The following is a 24,804-nucleotide window of genomic DNA, read 5'->3' as shown; positions in this document are numbered from 1 at the left end:
AAAATGGCATCGCGAGAGAGCATGGCTTGATCTACCTCTTCTACTGGGGATGTTCCACCTTGGTAATTTGAAATACAAGGTGGTGGTCTTCCATAAAGTGTTTGAAAGGGCGTCATTCCGATGGAGGAATGATAGGTGGTGTTATACCAAAATTCTGCCCATTGGAGGAAGGAGCTCCACTTCCGAGGTTGCTGAAAAACAAAGCAACGGAGATATTGCTCTAGACAACGATTGACCACTTTGGACTGCCCATCAGTCTGGGGATGATAGGCGAAGCTCATCTGCAATTTGGTACTGGACATCTTAAAGAATTCCCTCCAAAAGTGGCTGATGAAGATAGGATCTCTGTCACTAACTGTCATCTTTGGCATACCATGCAGCTTCACAATTCCTTCTACAAACCTCTCGGCTACTAATTTTTCCGTATAGGGGTATTGTAAGGTCAAGAAATGAGCTGATTTAGTGAGACGGTCTACTATTACAAAAATAGTGGTTTTGCCTTTGGACGGTGGTAGTCCTTCTATAAAGTCCACGGTAACGTCATCCCATACTTGGCAGGGAACAGGTAATGGCTGTAGCAGTCCTGCCGGGGATAGAGTGTCAGCCTTATTTTTCTGGCAAATGGCGCAAGAAGCTACATATTATTGAATATCTTTGTACATGGAGGGCCAATAGAACTGCTGTGCCATACGCTTGTATGTGTGTAGAACCCCAGAATGTCCACCATAGGGGGAGTGGAACTTCTGTAAGAGGATAGGGACGAGGTGGGTCCGAGGAGGGATCACGACCCGGTTTTTGTAACATACCAGCCCATTTTTCCATGTGTAGGGAGCTTCAGGATTCTCCGTTGCCAGCTTGCTGATGCAGATCATGTAGGGGTGGGTGCTGGCTTCTTTCTTGATGGTGTCCCACAGAGATGTTTGAGGCACATAGAGAGTATTAAGATTTGAACTGCTCAAAACTCTAGATAGTGCATCTGCAGTAGAGTTTTATCGTCCAGGCTTGTAAATGATTTCATAGTCATACCCAAGTAGTTTGGATACCCATTTCTGTTGTTCTGGTGTCCCAATGCGTTGCTCCAATAGATACTTGAGGCTGCGCTAATCGGTCTGGATGTAGAAATTGCAGCCCAACAGGTAAGGTCACCATGTCCGTATTTCCTGAACAATGGTGAGCATTTCTTTGGCATATGTGGACCAACTTTGTTTGTTGACACCTAGAGCTCGGCTCATGAATGCAATGGGTCATCCCTGTTGCATCAATACTGCTCCAATACCCGCTCCGGAAGCATCTGACTCAATGGTAAAAGGCTCCTCAAAATTAGGCATTGCTATTGTGGGAGTCGTGGTCATTGCCTTTTTTAAGGCTATAAATGCTTCTTGGGCTTCGGTGGTCCATCTGAATTCACCCTTCTTGAGAAGATTAGTGAGGGGTCAAGCTATGATCCCATAGTTGCGAACGAACTTCCCGTAATATCCTATAAGGCCTAAGAAGCCACACAAGTCAATAATATGAGTGGGTTGAGGCCATTTAAGCATAGCCTCAATTTTCCCTTGGTCTACCTTGACCCCTTGGGAAGTGAAAATGTGACCCAAATACTCCATCTCTGGCTCATCGAATATACATTTACTAAACTTGATAAAAAATTGGTGATGCCTTAAAACCTCAAAAGCTGTTTTAAGATGTTCAAGATGCATGCTCCAGTTGGGACTATAAATAAGAATATCATCAAAGAAAACTAGCACAAGCTTTCAGAGGTAGGGGCAGAAGACAAAATTCGTAATAGCCTAAAAGGTGGAAGGTGCATTACACAGGCCAAAGGGCATAACCAAGTACTCATAGTGACCATTGTGTGTGCAAAATGCCGTTTTGTGAATGTCCCATGGGTGGATCCGTACCCCGATGGTATCCAGATCCTAAATCAAGTTTAGTAAAGAAAGAAGCTCCATGAAGCTCATCTAGCATGTCGTCAACCATTGGGATAGGAAATCGATCCTTAACGGTCACGACATTGAGCGCCTGGTAATCGGTACAGAAGCACCAAGTCCCATCCTTTTTTTTCACTAGCAAAACAGGGGAAGAAAAGGGACTTGTGCTAGATCATATTAGCCCCAACCTTAACATGTCTTGTATTTGTTTTTCTATTTCAGCTTTTTGGAATAGGCATACCTGTACGGGCGGACATTGACGGGTTTCGTTCCTTCTTTGAGAATGATGCAGTGGTCGATCTCTCTACGTGGTGGCAATTGTGTGGGCTCTTTGTAGAGATCGTTGAATTCGGCCAGTAATTGTTGTATATCTGGGTGTAGTTGGGGTGGTGCTTCTTCCGTGGTTGCGTGGAGATAGACAGTAAATAGCGAATGCCCCTGCTTGATCTCCCTTGAGAGTGCTTTGAATGATGCAGGCTGAATTGGTTGATTGTCAACCCCCTTCAACAGCCCGTGTTGGTTGGCCTAATAAAACTCCATCGTCATCTTCTTCTAGTCACACGCCACTGTGCCCAGTTGCTCGAGCCAATGGATTCCTAGTACCATGTCCAACCCAATCAGTGGTAAAGAGTAAAGTGTTAAGGTGAACGGGATAGCTTGTAGTAAAACGTGCACATTTTCAAATCTTCCACGGCACCAAAGGAGTTCACCATTCACAACTTTGACATTGATGGGCTTGTAGGTATGACCGGTAAGTGCAGCAGTTCGGCAATTCGATCGTTGATGAAGTTATGGGTGGATCCACTATTAATGAGAACAATCAGTTCATGGGAACCGACCTTGGTTGTGACATGCATGGTTTTAGTCTTCGACCATCCTGTAAGGGCATGGAGTGAGATTTCCGGCTCCTTGCGCGTGTCGATGAAGCTTTGGTCATCATCCTCTTGTTCATAGTCGGTACAATCTCCGACGAGTAGAATCAGCTGCGGCCCCTTGCATTTATGTTCAGGCCAAAATCTCTCATCGCAGTTGAAACATAAACCTTGGACACGCCTCCTTTGCATTTCTGTCCAAGAAAGATGTTTCAATGGTGGAGTTGTCTTTGTCCTTGTCGGGAAAGAGTCGCTGGTGGCTTTGGTGGTTGAACGCTAAGTCTTCTCAGGACAACACAACTGTTCATCCTTCATGCGTGCCAGGCTGATGGCTTCTTTCAATGATCTCGGCTTGAACATCTGAATTCCATCGGCTATGTCCGTTTTGAGACTGCCCATGAATGTGCCCACCAATGCCTTTTGTGTCCATCCGTGCACCCTGTTGCCCAATCTTTCGAACTCCTTCTGATATTCCCATAGAGACCCCGTTTGTCGTATTTTTGATAATGACTCATCAAAGTCTTCACAGTCAGTTGGGCCAAAATTAGCCCAAAGCTCATCTACAAAAATCTTCCATGTTACCTCCTTCCCTTCTTCATGATACGCCTGACATAACCATTGCCAACAATGGTTTGCCTCTCCTTCCTAGTGGAATGAGGTGAGCGAGACTTTCTGTGGTTCCTCGGTGTGTTGGTATTTGAAGAATTGATCAACACGGGTGAACCATTCGGTTGGGTCATCACCATAATGCTTGGGAAACTCGAGCTTGGCTAGTTTTGAGGAAAACATGGGTCGGCCTCTTTCTGAGTTGTCACGAGAAGGTCCGGAGGAGGACTGTCCACTGCATCCATTAGCGTGGCTCAGAGATGGTTCTTGTCGGGTCAACAATGCTTCGGGCATCCTACTAATGGCTGCCTCCAGTTGGTGTAACTTGTCATTAACCCCTAACTCGAGCTTGCTCAAACTTGCTTGGAGTCCTCCAAGCCCAACTTCCAAACTCTCAATTCTTTCTTTGTTGGTTGCCATGGTGCCTAGCTCTGATACCAATGATAGGTCCTAGTCAAAGCTAGAGAGAGATAGAGTATTCTGCTTAGGGTGAGAATAAGTCCACAAGAGTTTATTAACTTTCAACTGCCCCATCCATGTGGTGGGGTGGTGTTTAAATACAAAAACTTCTTAACTTCCTACCATTGAAATAACCTCAAAGTAAGGTATTAGCCTTCTAACTACATGGTTGATCCCTATGCCTTCTCATACTAACAACTTAACAGAAATAACAAGTAACTTATTTGACTCATTCTTGCTTAAGACCAGCTAACAACATGCTTAAGACTAGCTAACAATCAGCAACTAACTGCTTGACCGATTCTTGTGGCTTGACCGAATCCTGCTCTATTGGGTCCTGCGCTACTGGGCCATTGCATGGGCCATGCATGAGGGCTGGTTTTGCATGGACCATGCATGAACATTTTCAGTCCACGTACCTTGGGTTACGCGTGGGTACCCTGTTCGACCTTCGCGGCCCATCATAATCCATCTTCCAAATTCCCTTGTTGCTAGATCATACAACAACATGAAGTACTACTATACTAGGGGTTCTTTTGAAATAAATGGAAAGCAACCCTGATTCTTAGATCACTTCTTTCTTGCAGCTCAACTAGGCAACCTACTCAGTCCAGCGTCCGAGTTGTCCGCTAGTAGGGAGCACCCAATCATGCATCATGAATTGATGCCATCTGTGGGAACGCGTTACACAAAGACAAGTTCTCACCTACTTACTAAGATTCCAACTTAATGGCATCTTCCAAAAACAACCTCATCAACAATGTTAACAACGACATATGCATTGACAAAGCAGTTATAGGGGCAGAACTGGCACGCCATGCACATTGAGGTCCCCTTTGTGACTATCGGGCATTTTGACTTATTAGGCATTCCTGTCACATAGAATCCCAACTTCCATCTACCCACCGTGAATGCAGCCCTTCCAACAGTTGAGCCCTTTGTGGTTCCTGTTAGGATTGATGGCCGCTAGTTTCACGAGTTGGTACAGTTTGTCCGTGGCCTAAGGACTTCAAGGCCCTAGCCTGGAATCTTATGATAGAACAACCGGCCCAGTTGACCACCTTAACAGTTTCCAGGCCCTGATGCAGCTACATGGGGCCAATGGTGCGAGCCTTTGCATGGCCTTCCCATCCACCTTCCACGGCACAACTGGTGGCCCACACTTTGCCAATGGACACTAAAATCCTCATAGACCTATGGCTTAAGGACTTCAAGGCCCCTAGCTTAGAATCTTATGATGAAATATCTGACCCAATTGACCACCTTGATAGTTTCCAGCCCTGACGCAACTACATGGGGCCAACGGTGTGAGGTTTTGCATGGCCTTCTCAACTACCTTCCGAGGCAAAACTCATATGTGATATTCGGGACTAGCCTTGGGCTCAATTAAGAGTTGGAGCCAATTCACCTATCTCTTCACCACCCACTTCACGACGAGCAAGCGGTGTCCAAAGTCAGCGAATTGCTTCCTGAATGTAGTCCAATGATCAAATGAGAAATTTTGGGGCTATATCAAATGGTTCAACCTGGAGTGGTTGTAGATCTTGAACATTGATCCAACCGTATAGCTCACTGGAGCAGCTAACGGCATTTGATATCCTAACTTGTGCTAGGAGGTCAATTTAAACACTACGAGATAAAGTGGATTCTGGTCGACTAAGTGAATGGAGTTAGAGAGGAAGGACATGCAACTGGGTGACGTCCCCCTGGCTGGCTTCAGTAGAGAAGCGGCCTCTAAGCCGGATAAGAGTACTAGTAAAAGTGGGCTTACCACTGAACCAGGTGCACTTTGATCACAACTTCCTAGTGGTAGCAACTCCCTCACCCTACAATGCCATCTTGGGTTGACCGATCTTGCAAACACTCAGAGCCATGCTGTTGACCTATCATCTATCGATGAAATTCTCGATACACTATGAAGTGGGAGTGGTGTGAAGAGATCAGATCAAGTTGTGGAAGTGCTATGTGGTTGTGCTGAAAAGGAAAGGAAAGCAAGCCATTGACATCGACTTGGAGCCACCCCCGAAGAACGATGACGAGAGAGCTCGCCCCGTGGAGGACATCATCCTAGTGCCAGTCTCAGACACCGACCCTGTGAAGACGGTGCAGATCAGAGCCCGCCTAACAAAACCATTGCGCTTTGAACTAGCAAGCTTTCTAATTAATAACTTAGATGTGGTGCATGTGCATTGACTACACCGACCTCAACCAAGCCTGTCTAAAGGACAACTTCCCACTCCCTAGGATAGATTGCCTTGTAGGTGTGACCTCAGGGTTCAAGTTGTTTAGCTTCATGGATGTTTACTCTGGATACAACCAAATCCAGATGGATCTAGTTGACCTAGAAAAAACTGCTCTTGTAACTAAAATGGGCTTGTAATGTTTTAAAGTTATGCCCTTTGATTTAATAAACATTGGAGCTAGACCTGTTCATGGGCCAGGCCAGGCCGGGCTTGGGCTGGGCTTTCACTCTGTATTAACAAATTTTTCTAAGGCCCGAGCCCGAGCCCAGCCCGACCATCGGGCCTACAACTTGGGCCCAAACCTGATCCTCGTAAAAAGCCCGAAGCCCGGGCCTGGGCCCGAGCCCGAAATTTAGCCCATGCGTTAATATTGCTAAAGTGGTTGAATAGAGATAGATAGAGAGAGAAAGAGAGAAATTATAAAGAAAAAAAATAAAAAAGTATATATATATATTAAATTATTAATATACATTTTAATAAATATTATATTATTTATATATTTTATATAATATATAAAATACATATTATGTATTTTATCAAATATATAATATTGAGTTGGGTCGAGCCGAGCTCGGGCCAGGCTTTTTTGACAAATCTCGAGCCTGGCTCAAAACATAGTTGGGCTTACTGTATTAGGCCCGAGGTCAAGCCCATGGGCCTAATTATATGACCAAGCCCGACCGGGGTGTCGGCCGGGCCATCGGGTTACCCGGCCCATGAACAGGTCTAGTTGGAGCGATCTACCAGCACCTTGTAAACTAAGTATTTTTTTATTTAATTGGAAATAAAATGGAAGCTTATGTCGATGATATGAGCTAAAAAGATACCTAAGTTCACCAACCTAGCTAACTAGGCCGGAGCCTGGAGACGAGCTAAAACTCTACCTCTCAGCAAGTGACGAGGTAGTCAGCTTGTTTCTAATTCGCGAGGTGGACAAGGTGCACGGACCTGTCTACTATATAAGTAAAGTCCTACATGCCATTGAGACTATGTACCCGAATATTAAAAAGATTGCCTTCTCATTGGTGCTAGTAACCTGTAAACTGCACCCATACTTTCAGGCCCATACCATTGTGGTCCTGACTGATCTACTTCTGAGTAGGGGTGAGCAAAAAAATCAAAAAACCGAACTGACCAAAGAAATGACCGAAATCGAACAAAAAAATTGGTTAATCAAACTGGTTGGTTCGGTGTTTTTAAAAAATCGAAGGTACCGATTCAGTTTCGGTTAACCATTATAGAAAGCTGGTGGTTAACCAAACCGACCAGTATACATATATTTCTATATTATATATATATATTTTATATATTAAAAATTCATAAATATGCATTATATATAAATATATATTTATAATATATGAAATATTATTTATTATTTAAAATATAAAAATTTATATATTTATTATTGTTTATTATATATTTATATATTTTTATAATATATATTGTAAAAATTAAAAAAAATGAAAAATCAATGTACCAAACTAACGGTTAACCGAATCGATCAACTAGTTAACTGATATGTTTCAATTACTGGTTTTCCAAAAGCCGATACTACCAGTTTGGTTACAAAATATGTCACATAGTTTGGTTAACCAAACTGTAAGCACCCGTACCTCTGAGGCAAGTCTTTCAGAAGCTCGAGGTCTTAGGAAGTATAACAAATGGGAAATCGAGCTGAATGAGTACAACATCTGGGTCGAGCCTATGACCACCTTGGAGGCATCTACCAGCATGGAACTTGACCTAACTTGGGATGGGTGCAACACCCAACGATCCTAGATCATCCATGTGGGTAGCTCGTCCAACCAGCATGGAAGCGGAGCTGGGGTAATCCTCTACGAACCTAGCAAGGTGAAGCTAGAGTATGCTCTTAGCTTCGTGTTTCGAACTTCGAATAATGAAGCTAAGTATGAGGCACTAATAGCCGGGCTATCGTTGGCAATAGAGGTCGACACGAAACATCTCATGGTGTGCAGTGATTCCCAACTAATGTTGAACCAAGTGAATGGGTAATATGAGTCTCAAGAGCCTGCCATGTTGGCCTATCTGTCCAAGGTTAGAGAGCTCCTACCCAACTTCCACTCTTGGTACATCCAACAAGTTTTGAGGTCCAAGAACACCGAGGCCAACGCGCTCTCTAAGCTGGCTGGTGCAACAAACATCACGAAGAGGACAATTTACATTGAAGACCTACCACGACCTAGCATAGAAATGGTGGTAAAAAATGTCACTTCTATTTTGGCTGCAAAGCCAACCTGGATCGACCCGCTCATTGACTATTTGTGCCATGGGACCCTACTAGCAGAACGCAACATAACTCGGAGGGTAGAGCAGTAATCGGCTCACTATGTTATCATTAGCAAGCAACTATACTGCAGATCATTCATGGTCCCCTACTTGCGTAGCTTGCATCCAAGTAGGGGTGACAATTGGACGGATTTGGTCCAACTCAATCTAGTCCAATGTGAGTCCACTTATAAATGGACTGGACCCAATCTAGTCCAAATCCAATACAAACCAAATCTAATCCAATCCATTAAAATGTAAATGGATTGGATTGGACCCAATCCAAACCGAATGAAATATCAAAAAATATATAAAAGCACTTTTAGCATTGAAAAAACACTTTTGTAAAAGTACTTTGATAAAAATATTTTCACAAAAGTGCTTTTCCTAAAGCACTTTATTGAAAGTACTTCAAAAAAGCACTTTTCACATACTTCCATAGACTTATAAAAGTACTTTTGTAGAAGTGCTTTTGTAAAAGTACTTTTATTGAAGTACTTTCATAAAAGTTTTTTCGTAATAGTGCTTTCATAAAACTGCTTTCGTAAGAGTACTTTTATAAAAGTGCTTTCATAAAAATACTTTTGTAAAAGTACTTTTGTAAAAGTGCATTTTTTAAAGTGGTTTTATAAAGTGATTTTACAAAACTACTTCTGTAAAAGTGATTTCATAAAAGTACTTTTGTAAAAATGCTTTTGTAAAAGAGTTTTTATAAAAGTGCTTTCTAAAATTACTTGTATAAAAGTGCTTTTATAAAAATGTTTTCGTAAAAGTACTTTTATAAAAGTGATTTTATGTTGTTTTCAGTTTTGATTGATTTCAAATTGTACAAGGGTTTGGCCTCAATGATCGGATAATTAGAAATTTGGTTGAGGTCTATTTCAAACCAATAAGAATAAGGACCAATTTATTTTGGATTGGTTTCTGACTCCCCAAAGTACTGATATCAGACAACGGGAAGTATTTCAAAGACATCAAGTTCGAGAGATGGTGTGCTGAGATGGGAATCTAGTAGAACTTCACCTCAATGGCCCACCCTTAGGCGAGCAGCTAGGCCGAAGTGACGGAGAGGGCAATCCTCCACGAACTGAAAGCTCGGCTTTCCCGAGCTAAGGGTTTATGGGTGGATGAGTTGCCCAGTGTTCTTTGGGCCTATCGAACTTCCATCATGATGATGACTGGCAAGACCCATTTCAACTTGATGTATGGGATGGAGGCTGTCATCTTAATCGAGATCAAAGTACTAACCTTGCAATTTGAGATGTACGACGAGGAGGCTAATAAGAACGAGCTATGGAGTAAGCTTGACCTAGTTGAGGAAGTCTATGATAGCCTACATTCGGACTATAGCGTACCAACATTGAGTAGCTCGATATTATAAAGCTTGAGTTAAGAGATGCCAATTTCAAGTTAGAGACCCGGTACTCAAGAAGGTTATGGTATATGAGCCCAGTGTAAGAAAGCTAGATGCAAATTGGGAAGACCCCTCTAGAGTACTCAAGGTGATCGGCGAAGGCATGTGTGAGTTTTAAACAGTGGAGGGGATGCAGGTACCCTGTGTGTGAAACATTGATAACCTTAGTAGATACTACCTATGACTTGGGAAGTTTTAAGCTGTGTCCACAAGAGCAAAAGCATAGACCACCCGCTACAGTGACCTGGTCATACGAACTAGGGCTGTTCATAAGAATGCCCAACCCGACCAAACTGACCAACCCGGACCGACCCAACCTGAGTCGACCGGGTTTTCATCAGTACCGGTCAGTTTCGGGTTGGGCAAATATATAAACTGATATATCAGGTCGGTTTCGGTTTTCTTGTGTGAAAACCGAAAACAACCCGACCCGACCCGAACTAGTCTTCTACTAGTTCGGTAGTTCCTAGATTGAGTAGTTTCCTACTTAACTATAACTAGTCTTCTAGACTTCTACTAGAACTAGAAGGCCCATTAGGCAATTACAATTAGAATAGGCAATCTATCCTAGTTTCTAACTTTCTATAGTCTTTTACACCAAATAGGCAACCCATTAGGCAATTACAATTAGAATTCAATTAAGTGTCATTTTTTAGTTTTTTACCTAGATTAGAATTTAGAAGGTTTCTAATTTTCTATTTTATTGACAACTTTTGTCTTCTCTTAATATCTTCTATTCTCTAACTTGGTTCGTCTGCCCCCCTCAAGTCCTCAACTCGAGAAATCTTCTATTCTCTTAATCTCTTGATCTCTTCTATTCTCATTCTCTCAACTCAAGGCCTCAAGCTCAACTGCTCAAGTCTCATTCTCAAAGTCTCAACTTCAGTCATTCAAAGGTTAGTATTTATTTATTTATTTTTGAATTTAATGCATGTTACAAGTTGATATATTTTATTTGTGTTTTGTTTAAGTTTAAGCTTTGAAAAAAATCTAGTTAATGATGATATATTTACACAAAAAACTTCAGTTTTGTATGAAAAACCTAATCTATTTAAAATTTTAAATATATATTTTGGTTTTAATTTAAATATATTTTATATTTAAAACTATTAAATAAATTTTAAATATGTATATTTTTGTTTATATATATATATATATATATAAATATTGGAGCAAAACCGAAACCGACCAAAATTGACCCAACCCGACTCAAACTGACTAGGACGGTTTGGCCTATCAGTGGGTCGGTTTCGGTTCCCACCTCAGGTATGAAGGGATGAGAGATCCATCGTATGGATGCCCAAATCTTGCGGAATAAGATTTCAAAAAAAATTTCTCTCCCTTTCAACTGGGAATCGAATTCCCTATTCAGAAAATCATATTTTTAATGATCAATCTTGAACCATAAACTGAACCAGATCTGAACCAAAAGGAGTAGGAGTAGGTTATACCTGATATGGAGAAATAATATCTCCCAATGAAGGTGTTCACGCCCAAGGAAGGATCCAAAAACTGCTCCCACTGAAGATGGCGTAGTGCATGATGGAGCAGAATCAGCAGTATTCTTCTCCAAGAATTCTGTCCTTCGCAAGAAACAACAGGATGGCACGTGAGCACAACTTCCTATCAATTCTTTCTCAAAGAATTGATGTCAAGATTGAATCTTGACTTCTTCCACAACTGGAGATCGAACTGAATGTTTGGCGGTTGCAGGAAGGAGGCGGCAATAAAGATTTTCACAGGGATTGCAAAAATCTTTCTTCTGGGATTTCAGCCCTGAAGAGAGTGTGAGTATCTGTCTCTAAAGGCTGTCGCCCCCTCCTTCTTTTGTAATCTTAAAAGATCAGCTCCTAATCCAATTAGGAGCTGCTGATCCAAATCATATTTGGATCAGACATCCTTTTAGACGATAAGGATAAACCCTTATCTTATCTGTAGATTAGATTAGCCTTCTCCTAATCTCATTAGGAGGTTTCTAGATTTGAATCATATTCAGATCTGGACTCTCTGAGTGGATAGGGTTTAGGCCCATTAAGCTTATGTGCTCACTTAGCCTTCCTAACTACTGCCCAGTTGGGCTTCCTTGTATGGCATGGGACCCAAACATTGATCTACACATCAACCACATGGGTTCGGCTCAGCCTTTGTTACAAGGCCTGGCCGAATACACTGTTATAAACAGTGCACCCCCTGAAACCCATCAAATGGGCTCTATGGGCCCAACACTTACCCTAAGTGGTCCCTGGGCCAAGCCACCTTGTAACACCCAAGGGATTGTGGGCAGATGCAAGATTAGCCCATCAGGCATTACCATCAATGGTCTTACACTTAACCTCTCAGCCCATAATGATCAAACACTGCCTGACAAGAGATGACTTCTCCCTCGGCTGCAAGGAACAGTGTTGCACTCTCTACTTATATGGATCCCGGGAATTGAAACCTTTTGCAAATATTTTAGAAACCATAATATATATACTTTTATGTCTCATATAAAATATACTTTGCAAAACAAATCTCAACGATTGAAATCGGCTGTCGGCAGTCTTGGTTTCCATTAGTGAGAGCGCATCCCCGATCATTACCTTTGTCCGACAAAGGGACTGATCCTGTCACAATGATCACCCACTCAGATGAATTCTCAGACTGTCCCAACATACTCAAGTTTTGACCCCCGCTAAGGATCTCACTGATTGGTACATTAAAGACAGCCAAATCCAACACCTAGTGCAATTTCATAATCGAGTCTAGGGGTCGGGTGTAACTTTCCAGTTTTGCCCATTAATCTCCAAGATCCAAGGCAATACTGGAAATCTGGTCCAGTTCAAAGATTCAATTAATCCTACACTGTATGTGCCTATGGTCTCACCCTAGTAGTTGAGACAGGCCACCCCAACTGACTTGGTGGCACAACAGTGTCAGCCTTATCAGGATAGGTCTCCCCAGACCGACCCACTGGGTGTGTACATTCTAAATTAACACGAGTCTAATTAAGTGTCCAGTTTAAGGGTATTACATAGAAACATACCAAGGAAACATGAATCAAATATGCACTTTTATTCATTTACAATAAACTCATAAAGTACATCATTCTGATTGAAGCTAAGGGCATACAAAACTGTCTAACAAGGTAACCCGACCAAGTTGGGTCGGTTGGAAAAACCCCAATAAATTGACCCAACCCAACCCGTGAACACCCCTAATACGAACAAGGAGAAGCCAAACTACTTTCAGCTCTAAGGCCCCTATGCCTACCTCAAAAGACCTCGGCAGTTCAACAGTTTGGCAGCGTTTTAACTTAGACAAAATTGTAACCCTAGTTGCTTTGAGATCTCTGCATAGATTCTCCTCAGCAACCTTGGATTGTGTATTAACACTTAGCCTATTTTCTGGTGAGAGAAAATAGAAGGTGAGAAAGAAAGGCACAATATATGCAAAAAGTCAATTCTATTAAGTAATGAAAAAGTATATCGTACATCATTATAAAAAAATAGAAGGCAACAAATCTTTTTGAGATTGTCGAGCTAGGTGGCTCGACTAACAACATATAAACAGGGGGTCCAAGAAAAGTGGTAAGAAGTTCAAATATCTTTGGGCTCTTCAGTGCCCATGTCATCAACTCCATTTCTGTCAATTCCCACTTCGTCATGCACGCCGCCCTCAATGTGCTCGACGACCTCATCTTCCTCCTTGAAGTCTAGCACCTGATTTACCTAGGTCATCATCTCGTCTGTGCATGTTGAACTCTTCAGCTTGGCTAGGTCGAAGTCGGGGCACATCGAGGCCACCAACATCCAGCATAGCTTAAAACCCTAATGGAAGGTGCTTGTCCAAAACTTTTCCCTCTCCTTTAGTGTTAGTACTCAAATTTTGTTTAGTTTTTTGCCTGAACCCCAATTCACCTCGAGCACCTAATTAAACCATTTTGATCTCTCTAAAACATCCAAATACCTAGAAAGCCCAACTTTCAGCCCCAATACCCTTAAATCCACCGTTAAATCTGCTCAGTAATAATCTGATAACCCTAATCAACCCCTATATATACTTCAACCCTCAAATCAGACACCACCATCGGACTCAAGACCTTTCAAAATAACTACCTATAAAATTTCAGCTCAAGATTCCTCCTTTTAAACTTTCATCAAGAGAATACTTCATTCTAATGCCTCTCGTTAGCCTAAACACTTGTATCTCGAATTCCCTTGATCTTAACACATCTGAACTGATCAAACAACACCATTAAACTCTGAATACTTCAAAACACCTGCTCATGAGGTTTCAAATCCAGATTCCCCCCATTTACCCTTCCATCAAACCAAGATTCCATTTTAGAACATCCTATTGACCCAAATTCCCATTATCTTGACCATTCAAGACTAATCAGACATCACCCTTAGATCTCAGACACCTCAAAATACCCACCTATTAAATTTCAGCCCAAAACCCTTTTGTTTACCCCTCCATTACACCAAGATTCATTCCATTTTGAAACCCTAGGTTGACTAAATCAAGCCCTCTCTAGATTTGCCTAATCCGGACCCAGTTGGCCCAATCCAACCTTACCAATCACCTAAGGCTACCCAAAAACACTATTCTATTCCAGATCTACTTGATCCGGGCCCATTGGACCCAATCTTACACTACCAATCCACCAAAAATGTCCAAAAACCCTACCCTACCAAATTTCAACAAAAAATACCACAATCTACCCACTCATCCAAAAAGATTATGTTTCAATAGATCTTATTGACCCACACATGCAAAACCCTTCTTTGCGGTCAAACCCACTTTAACCCTCTGTCAATTTACTCAAACCCTTATCTTTGAACCTAAACCCTGGTTTGACCCCCTTGAACCAATTTAGACCCGAATTCATGAAATTACAAAATGCCCCTCCAATCTCCCAAAACTTACAAAAGCACCCCTGGCACCATTTAAAACTTTTCCATTATTCATTGTCGTCTCCCTTGCTTCGAACCACTAGAGGTGACGGCGATTTCTTTCTCCGGCGTCAGACCCCCTTTCCCCTCTTTTTCCCTCTTCTTCTTCTTCTTCTTCTTCTTCTTCTTCTTCTTCTTCTTCTTCTTCTCCCTCGAACCTGAAACCTCCCACCACTGTTCATCGTCGTTTTCAGTGAACAACAGCAGTACCTCTCCTCTCCTCCTAGTAATCCACCTCCGCTTCCATTAACTATTGTGAAGGATCGCTTCGTCTCCAACACCATCGTTTCATCTTTGAATCTAAAACCGCTACCACTGCTCACCACCATTCATGTCAACGATTTTTTTTCAATGGATTGAGGTCCCCTCTGTTCCACGAGCTCCACCTCAAGTCAAACCAGTCTCAGAAGTTGCCATCAATTCACCTGCACCAAGAGAGATTCATTCAACCTCTCTGAGCACCAACTGCAGAGTGCGTTGAACACCAGGATCTTCATATTCACAGTATGAAACCGACGGGCCAGAACATCATTATGGTAATCTGAACCCAGCCTCTTGTTTTTTTCTTTTTCTTGCTCTGATAGTGAAGGCTTGAGGTTGAAGAAGAGATCGATGAATCCGGCTCCATCGGAATGGCTTTCGTAGATCTTATCTTCAGCCTAGCCGACCTAAATTCCAATGTCTGTGCTCCATCGGAACTAAATTCCAATATCTACCCATCTTCACCCGATACATATGAAAAACTCTGAGTACATTAGATTTCCAAACCAAGTGAGCCATTTTTTTGACGCTCACAGACTCACGACTACACTGGGGAGTTCTTGGACCATAGGTGTGGCCCACATGGGGCCCATTTGGCTTGATAGCCTTTTCTTGTATATATGTATGCTTCTATGTTCCTTTTCTTTTATTGGAATAATAACTGCTTATTTCTCGTTGATTATTAGATAGCTGTTTATTGCTTTATTTTTGTTATTCATTATCTACTTATGCACACTCTGCACATCATCTTGCATTAGATCTAGCATCCCATTGTCCTATAGGAGAGGGTCGTACACTTAAGCCTCGGGACCAAAGTACACATATGTTGCACTGAAATCCCTTAAATAGCCACCAACCTGAGAAGTCCATGGTGTTTGCCTCCTCTTCAAGAGCTTAGGTTCTGGTGGCTTCCCTCTCAGTCTGCCCCAGCAACACGTGAGCCATGGTGTTTGCTTGAGAAAAAAGAAACAATGTATCAGCAGCAAGCTTAAATTTTTCTAAGTACTAAGGAAGAGGTCGGACACATACCACCAAGAGGCAACACATAAGCTTACCATCGAGTTCACTAGGACGTGATTCGCGGAGCTCTACAACCATTTCTAGAAAGACAACCTCCTTGCTCTTTACTAGGACAGTTCCAAAGCCCATGATGGTGCGTTTCTCCTCAGTAGTGGCCCGGGTGTTCGAAGCAATAGTCGCCCTGGCCCCGACCTGTGGAAGGGGTTCCTTGGAAGTCTGAGTGGCCTTGGGTTCTAGCAAGGTCCCCTTTGGTTGGTCTTCCTCAACGAGGTCGACCACCGGTACGACTTTGGCTGCACTCCGCCCAACAAGCTCGGAAGTAACAACCTAAGGAGCCTCTTGGGGAGTCACCTTCCTCTTCTTCCTCATCATAGCTTGGAACAGCCTGGAAGTTGGCATGTTCGACATGTTTCTTGAATGAGAAGTCAAAGATAAGTCAAGGTCAAAGAGAGAAAGGAATATGCAAGAACCTAAAATGACGACCTACCAAGAGGACTCAATTCGACCTGGATCTAGGGTTGTCCATGGGTCGGGTTGGGTCGATTTATTGAGGTTTTTCCAACCGACCCGACCTAGTCGGGTTACCTGAGATGGAAACCGCAACCGACCTAGTGTTAAGCAAAACCGACCTGGTTGGTTTGAGTCTGGTTGGGTCGGTTTGGGTCAGTTTCGGCTCTAAGTTCATGCCCCCCATGGCCACCTAGTTTTCTGAAAATATATTTAAAACTGAAATATGTATTTTAGAAATATATATATATATATATATATATATATATATATATATATAAACAAAAATATACATACAAATATATTGGAATATATATTTTCTAAAAATATATATCTGACATATTTCATAATACATATTTTTTAGATATAGATATTGGAATATATATTTTCAGATATTTCAGTTTTTAGTTAAGTAGGAACTAAGTCGGTTCGGTTCGGGTCGGTTTCGATTTTCACACAAGAAAACTGAAACCAACCCGAACCATCGGTTTATGAATTTGTACAACCCGAAACCGACTGGTGCTGATGAAAACCTGACCAACTCGAGTTGGGTCAGTTTGGTTGGGTTCGGCCTTCTTATGAACAACCCTACCTGGATCAACTTCTCCTTGGCCTAGAATTCACTCAACTCCAACCTCCTGTCCATTAAGAGATGCACCCTTATTTGCATCCGTTCACTCAACGTATCCTCCCCGGAGTCCCTAGTCTCCTCTCTCTAGGACATTGAGAACGATCATCTACTACTTCGATCAAGGAAGAAATACCTCCTCTTCTAGTCCAGTACCTTGGAAGGGAAGTCGTGTAGCAATTTACACACAAATCGGTATGATAGGTAGTAGCTATACATCCCAGGAGTACTGGAGGGATTTCGCTTTATGTGGCATATGCCGACAAAGGTTTTGACATCTAAAGGGAAGTCGAAGTGGTGACAAAAAGAGATGGTGCCAACCAGAGCCCTAATGGAATTAGGGTGAAGTTGACCTAGGTTGACATTGTAATAGTTCAACACCTCAGGAATAAGGAGGTGAAGGGGGAACCGAAGACACAGTTTTAGGGCCTCCTCAAAGATAATTGCCTCATCATCGTCATGCTCCCATGGGAACTGCCCAAGGGTAAGGGAATATCTGAATTGGTCTGGTATCCTATATCGGTCTACGAGCTCGTAAATGTCTTTAGCATCCAGATCGATGGGACCAAACTCGGGTGGATGACGAGAGAATGAGGCTCTCTTGTTGGAACCTCATCGTTCTTGGGCCAAGGACTCCTCCTTGGCTTGGTAGGATGGACCCCTCTTTTCCCCAGACTCAATAACAAACATGATAAAAAAAGAGTAGAATCAAGGGGAGGTGACTCACCTGGAACAAATAAATCGACCTCTTTTAAAAGATCGATAACTTGGACAACGTCGAGCTCTATGATCTCACTGTGCACCAGAACTCCAAAGTTAGGGATGAGGAAAATGGGCCCCGAGGGTCCTATTTATAGATAGTTGAACCAAGCTATGGATGGTTGAGATTGGTTCGATCCAATGGTTCACAAGAACACAACGTTTTCCGAGGCAAAATTTGTTTAGCGCGTTTTTGACGTCTATGCAACCTAATAGTTGTGTGGCATCTACACGTGCCCGGAACGCTACTTCATGCCTAAGCCAGACTGGTCGAGCCAACCCAATCCTAAGCCATTGGTTGGATCACAGTTGAAGCCAGAACTCGGACCAAATCCCTCGGCTACTCCCTCACCAAGCTGGGGGGCAATTGATGAAGGGTGATTTGGTCCCCCAATGATATCATGACACATGGCATTATAGAACAATAGAGTGACACCTCAGCACCACATAAGCAGACCTCAAGAGCACTTCAGTCACTTCACAACCGCCTTGACGACCTTGGCACCACTTCGTTAAGCTGAATTGTGAACGACCAGGCAAGACCTCAGGTTGGCGTAAGAGGCGACCTACTTCCATCGATTTGACCCAACTTCGATAAGCGACCTGCCTGACATGCGACTTGCCTGACATGCTGGGTGACCTTACCCTTAAGCAAGCTATTGTCTCTAACTTCCCCAAGATCATGACGCCATGTCAAAAGAGCCAGTTATCACCTCGCTCACTTCAGGCGCGATTGGATAAACATTACCCGCTTACACGAAGTCCACCTCTAGGCATGAAACCACCTCTGAAGCAACGAGCTGAAGATCCCAGATGTGCTCCATGAGGCTCACAACAGCTTGCCTATATAAAGGCCTCACCTTCAACCTCACAAGGTATGCACAATTTAGCTCTCACACACTCTAGCTCTCTTGCATTCTTGCAAACACATTATTAGTTTCTTGACTTAAGCATTGGAGTGCCTACCCTAGGTAAAGCAACCCAAACACTCAGATCAATTTTTTCTTGCAATTCGACTTGGCGACCTACTCAGTTTGGCATCTGAATTGTTTGCCAACAAAGAGCACCAAATCGTGCATCATCATCTACTATATATCACATATTTGGTTTTAGATTTATTTTATAGAACTAATTAGTAATGGTTTAGGATTAGTTCACCCTATCCCAAACCCGACCTAGCCCATTGACATCTCTAAACACAAATGGCTCTCCTTTTGTATCTTTATTGCCTATGATGAGTACGAACATGTGCATAGAAAATAATTACTTAGTTTTATTAAGTTATATAAATTTATATACAATTATATTTTTATATAATTATATAAATTCTATGTATTAAAATTCATATATACAATATAATATAATTGGATTTGGGATTTAATTAGACTGGATGGGTTTAAATCTACATTGATCAAATTATTAATTGGAGGTCAAATCAACCCTCCACAACTAGTGTAAAGTGGGTTGTGCCAGGCCGGCATAACATGGCTCGTGGGCTGCCCGTGCAAAGTGCGGGACATGTCGTGTTGGCCCGCAGGCCGTGCCACCTTCCCCGGTGAAAAATTTGAGGGTCGGCCTGGCATGGCCCACGGCCCAGGCCCGTGTGGACTTGTGCCATGCTACGGGCTGGACTGGCCCGTGGGTCGAGCCTTGTGCCAAGTTGGGCCGTGCATCGGGCCAAAGCTATTTATTTAAAAAATTTGACAAAAAACTTAAAATATATTATAATTTATATATTTATTTTATTAATATATTATATACTATATATTATTATATAATTATAATTTATAAAATATTATATAAATATATAAATAATATATATGGGTTGTGCCGAGCAAGGTTTAAAATTTTGATACGATACACCCGATACGGGGCGTATCGTATCATATCTTTTAAAAAACATATACGGTATACACATGGAAATCATGTGTATCATCTTTTTTCATGCGTATCAAACCCGTATCGAGGGCGTATCGGGGCGTATCGGAGGTGTATCGGGGTGTATCAGTAGAGTATTGACAAAAAAGGTATAGTAAAAAACCAAAAAAAAAATAAAGGGGAAAAGTAAGATTCTTTCACCCTCCAAATGACTCTAAAACTCCAAACCTTATTCTTAGATTTCTAGATTTGCAAAATTTTGCAAGAAACAAGTGTGAATCGTTTTTTTTTTTTTTTATTTTCAAAATTTGAAAAGATATGGAAAAAAAATAGTTTTTTTTCAATTTTTTATAATATCTTATGATTTCCTTTTTCTTGAATGTATAAATTTATGTTAATCTACGTTTCTTACATCCAAAATCACATTTTTTTTTGTGTTATCTATAGATTTATGGAAATTTCATGAGATATTTGGGGAAAATATAAATTAACAAAAAATTTGAAATATAATTTTTTTTCTTTGTGTATAAATACTAAATATGTTTTATATCTATAGATTTATCTATCATATCCATAGAGCAATTGAAATTTCTTCTTTAATATTTTTTTTATTTTTATATTTATAGAATTAAAAATAAATAATTAACTAATTATATTGTATCATTTGATCACAATGATTGAATATATTATAATTCTATGGATCATCTATTATATATTCCACAAGGCAATTGAAATTTATTCTTTAATAAATATTTTTTGAATATACTATGTAATGTTTATTTATTTTTTTATATTTTTTAAAAATTAATAATAAATAATTATTAAGTATATTTTCACTTAGAAGTTGTGTTAATGCATATTTTATGGTTGGATAAGAGAGTTGGTTTTTTCCCATCCCATTAAACATTAAGACTTAAGAATTATAATTTATAAATTATAGTTAAGTATAGGATTTTTAATGAAATTATAAATAACTACAATATATTTCTTCATAAAATCATTAAAATATATTAATTTAATGTATATACACCTCATTTAGGTCTTATATTTAGTGTTGTTATACATTTTTATGATTTATTAAAGTATCTATAGTGTTTCAAAGCGTATCTATGTGTATCTTAGTTTTTCTCCGATACGTATGCATATCCAAGGCGTATCTCGATATGTCTCTTAAAATTGTCTTTTTGATATACTTGGCATTTTTTATACTTTAAACCTTGGTGTCGGGTTGTGCCGTGGGTCATGCTGGACCGGGCTACGGGCTACGTGCTAGGCCGTGCTGTGCCGGCCCGTGGACCTAAAACACCAAGCCCAACACGGCTTGCATGATCGTACCGGACTTAGCATGACCCGTGGACCATCGTGCCAGGCCGGTCCAAATTCATATTGGGTTGTGCCAGGCCACGGACGGCACAACCTGATTTAGATCACTATCCACAAGATTGCCTCCACAGCATCCCACACAGCACATTCCCATTATTAATTGGGTGCGGATTACAAAATTTAAATCAAATTTGATTACGTAAATAGGTTATTCGAATCCAAGTTGCCCAAAGCAGGCCCAGCCCATGATCACCCCAACTATGGCTACAAATGATGATTACATAAGATATCCAACCGATCTGATTCGATAAGAATTCCGACCAATCTGAATTCGATTAGAATCCGTCAAAGTTTTATGACTTTGATTATCTTATCTGGATTATAAATCCAAAAGAAAAACGTGATGATACAATATAAATGATATATTATTTATATAATATATAATATTTCATAACTAATTGATTGGATTGGATCTTATTCGATGGAAATAGAGGTATAAAACCGGCCGTGATGGGCCATCTTGGGATGTGCTATCCTCCCCTAGAATAACTTGGAGGTTGGTCTGATATGGCCCATCCCCCAAGCTCGTACGGGTCCGTGATACGGGCCGTGGATTGGACCAAAGCTATTTATTTAAAAAAATTGAAAAAACTTAAAATTTTAATTTTATTTGAATTTTATGTATACAATTGCTTATATATACAATAATTAAATAAATTAGTATAATAAAATTGAAAATAATTGTTTATTTTATTAATATATTATATTATATGATTATATAATATATTATATATTATATATAAATATGTAATAAATATATATAAATAATATATGGGTTGTAATAGGTCGGGCCGTGGACAACACGATTTGCTCGGTTGTATCGTACCGGCCCAACCCGAGGACCTAAAACCCCAGACCCAGTACGGCCCACATGATCGGGCCGAGCCGGGCCAGTCCAAATTGTGACCCAGCACAGCCCCGATTTACACCTCTAGATACCTTAATGATCCGATTTTCTAATTCAGTTGGATTTGTTTGGAGAAAAAGGAATACTCTAATCCAGCTCTTACCGAATGGAATTTGGATTCGAATCGGATGAAATCTGACGTATTTGCAATCTTACAAACCGCTCCCTTAGCAAAAAAGGAGAATCCGAGTTTTGTTTGGATTTGAAAATCCTAGTTTGGATCTTCATTTTTTTAAAATAAATGGGTTTCGGATCCAAATCCAATGTGATTATTTAAATAGCTCATCTGATGAATCTGAGATAATTGGATTTCGACCTTCAAAGTTGATACCCCTAATTACATGCAACCAATTCCATCAGAAGAGTTCTCTTAAGCTCATTCAAAATTGAGATATTTTGTGACTTCTGTCATTCATAAGCCCAGGTTGTAACAGATGGGTTTCGGATCAGATTCACCTATAGCTGTAACAGATCGGTTTCGGATCAGATTCATCAAAACTCGAATCCGATTCAATTAGAGAAAAAAGGGAATATGAATTCGAACCAAAATCCGATCAAATTTGAAGATCCACCGGTTCAAATTGAAATCCTATTGACAGCCTTAGATGAAATAAGTATTCCCAGCGCCTCCACCCTTAGATCAAGGGAAAGTCTATGGTGTTTTGGTTTGACGGATAGAGATAAACAGAGGGAGGGGTAATATAGTAATCCTGTGGAGGTATTTAGTACTCAGGATAAGATTAAAAGAATCAGGGGAAATTTCAAATAGAAATCCAACTTCAACTAGAAGATTATTTGGACAATAATAGGTTTGTATGAGAGAGAATGAATGTCTTGTTAGTAGTTAGTTTCAAACTCTTGGTTGGTAGGACTAGTTCCGTAAGAGAGACAGAGAGAGACCTAAATTTTAGTTTCAAGTTTTGAATAGGATTTCTAACCTAGAAATCCCAAAATTTTAGTTTAGCATCTGGTCCAATTCTGACACTACCCGTGACTCGTAAACATTTCACCAAAACCATGTTGCCATATTTGAACCGGATGCCGACCATATTGGCCATTGGGCCACAGGCCGAATGGTTCAACCATGAACCATCTGCCTTTAACTTTATAACGCACTCAAAGAGTTCACAACACCCACTAAAAGAATGGTCCGACCATCCGGTTTGGCTTAATTAAATAACTGCCGTCTGCCGAGGTTGTTGAAGAGTTTCTAATTGTGTAAGCTTGCTCTTCCGCGTAAACACGTACGATTACAAGACTCCCAGATTTTAGAAACTATGCCTTCCTTCTATAAAATGGAAGAAACTCAGACTTACACTACTGAAAATGATGATCTCGAAGATGGAGAAGACGACATGGACTAGAGGAAAACCCATCGGCCATGGAAGCTACGGTGTTGTTTCATTGGCCGAAACCAACCACCATCTCTTACCCAACTCCAAGACTGCTCACAAATTATTCACTGCTATGGCGACACCGTCACCTTTGAGGATGGTTTTCCTATTTACAATCTGTTGCTTGAGTACGCTTCTGGAGGCAGTTTACACGATAGAATAGTGCGTTCCGGTGGGGGGTTGCCGGAATCGGAGGTCAGGCGCTACACTCGCTCAATCCTCAGAGGCCTCAGTCATATTCACAAGTGTGGCTTTGTTCATTGTGATCTCAAACCCGAGAACCTTCTGCTCGTGCCCAGCAGCTCGTCTTCTAATAAGGGGCAGAGTTCTGTCAAGATTGCCGATTTCGGGCTCTCTAAGAGGGTTGGAGAAGATATGCTCAGTAGGAAGGATGGGATGATGTTGAGGACCACGCCTCTTTATGCAGCACCTGAATCGATTAACTTCTGTTTGTATGAGCCTTGCTCTGATATATGGGCCTTTGGCTGCACTGTCATAATGATGATAACTGGTAAGCCTGCTTGGGATTTTCCTCCAGAAACTGATGTGGATTTATTCTTGAATGAGATTGGTTTCACTCCCGTTGTGCCTGAGATACCGAAGAAGTTGTCCATTGAAGGTAAGGATTTCCTCAACTTGTGTTTAATTAGAGATGAGACTCTTCGATGGACTGCAGATATGCTACTATTACATCCCTTCGTAGCTGTTGATGATGAAGATGATCATGAAGGGGCAGAAGAAACAGAAAGGGCCCAAGTGGAAACAGGGAAATCTGAGTTTGTTCAATCTCCAAGACAGGTGTTTGATTTCCCTCCTCCTTTTGGAGAGAAAACGAGGATCTGTGCTGAACCACCTGGGTTTTAGAATTACTGGTGCTCTAAGAGTCTCCAACACAGAGGAGAGAGCCCCCTGCTATGCCAAACTCTTCCTAGCTTCTCTAGTTTCCAACACATGATTGTATTTATTCAGAATCTTCTGTAAATATTGTGCACATTTCATTATTTGCAAATTATTCATTTACTGAAATAAATTGCTGGATTATTTTTCATTCTTATTTTAATAGTTTTTCTTTTTTCCTTTTATTGAACCTACTTTAGGCATTTTGTATAAATTAAATTATAAATGGCTCCATAATCAAAATTATATACATAAATGTTAGTGCTGAAAAATTCAACATAAATAGATTGTTATCCAAACAGGTTTATTTTAGTTTCTTCTGAAATATGCAATGCACTAATACAGTGCATAAGTTTCTACTTTCATGTCTACCTACCTATATGGATTAGTTTAAGAAGGTAATGAGAAGTAATCTCAGTCGGGTG

The 24,804-nt window shown here is 40.9% G+C and overlaps 1 pseudogene; it reads left to right on the top strand.

The window, feature by feature from the left end:
• Positions 1-24,512, top strand: part of LOC148866196 (mitogen-activated protein kinase kinase kinase 20 pseudogene) — a 35,509-nt pseudogene extending 10,997 nt beyond the window's left edge.
• The last annotated feature ends 292 nt before the right edge of the window (positions 24,513-24,804 follow it).

The sequence above is a fragment of the Nelumbo lutea genome, chromosome 3, assembly GCF_056320005.1.
Source record: "Nelumbo lutea isolate HS-2025 chromosome 3, American lotus-T2T, whole genome shotgun sequence".
Classification (NCBI taxonomy): domain Eukaryota; kingdom Viridiplantae; phylum Streptophyta; class Magnoliopsida; order Proteales; family Nelumbonaceae; genus Nelumbo; species Nelumbo lutea.
Note: the sequence above shows the minus strand (reverse complement) of the source record. Positions and strands in the feature narration are given on the sequence as shown.